The sequence below is a fragment of the Lagopus muta genome, chromosome 12 (genome assembly GCF_023343835.1).
Source record: "Lagopus muta isolate bLagMut1 chromosome 12, bLagMut1 primary, whole genome shotgun sequence".
NCBI classification, from domain to species: Eukaryota; Metazoa; Chordata; class Aves; order Galliformes; family Phasianidae; genus Lagopus; species Lagopus muta.
Genome location: NC_064444.1, coordinates 15,407,592 through 15,408,218, shown reverse-complemented (window position 1 = coordinate 15,408,218; position 627 = coordinate 15,407,592). Strand labels below are relative to the sequence as shown.

The 627-nt window shown below is 36.0% G+C and overlaps 1 long non-coding RNA gene across 1 annotated transcript in view; it reads left to right on the top strand.

Annotated features, from left to right (window-relative positions):
* The window catches only part of LOC125699409 (uncharacterized), a 52,521-nt gene extending 52,471 nt beyond the window's left edge, over window positions 1-50 (top strand). Inside the window, exon 5 of the long non-coding RNA XR_007379547.1 lies at window positions 1-50. This exon is cut by the window's left edge and continues 612 nt beyond it. This is a non-coding gene — a long non-coding RNA (uncharacterized LOC125699409).
* Window positions 51-627: the final 577 nt, after the last annotated feature.

Here is a 627-nt window from a genome sequence, read left to right as displayed (position 1 = left end):
GATGCAATATTGATTTCTGTACCTTTCTTTGTGAAGGTAGCCCGAGCTGAAACTGGAATGTCACACCTATATTTCTTTGTATCATAATTCAGGAAGTTAATAAAAGGTAATGGAGTTGCACTACTGAGCATTCTTGGGAGGGAAAAAAAAAAGAAAAAAAAACCAAGAAGAAAACTAGTTCTGATTTATTCCAACATGCAGTTTGTACACAGATTCTGTAGGATTGCTCTGTGCAGAAGAGATTAGGTCACTTATTAAGTTTATCTTTCTTGCTCTTTCTAATTCTTCTAAATCTGAAACTGATTGTCCTTCCACTTTCTGGTGTTTGTTTTATTTAGGATTTAATTATTTTCCCTTTTCCCCATCTTCTTTGTTTTGTTTGTTGTTTTGTTTTTGCCACTGTTGTTCTTTAAGTACTGGTTAGGAATGTCAGGCTGTTTTTGGAGGCTGCTTCATTTGTGTACCAAAACAAGTTGATTTTCATGGGGATTATGCAACTCTGCACATAAATCTTTATGTAATTCTGCATTGAGGAGACTGACTTTCACAATGTGGGTGACAAACATATGTGATTTCACATGCTTAATGCACCTCCTGGTTTTCTGAAGGGCACTGAACATGGAAGGC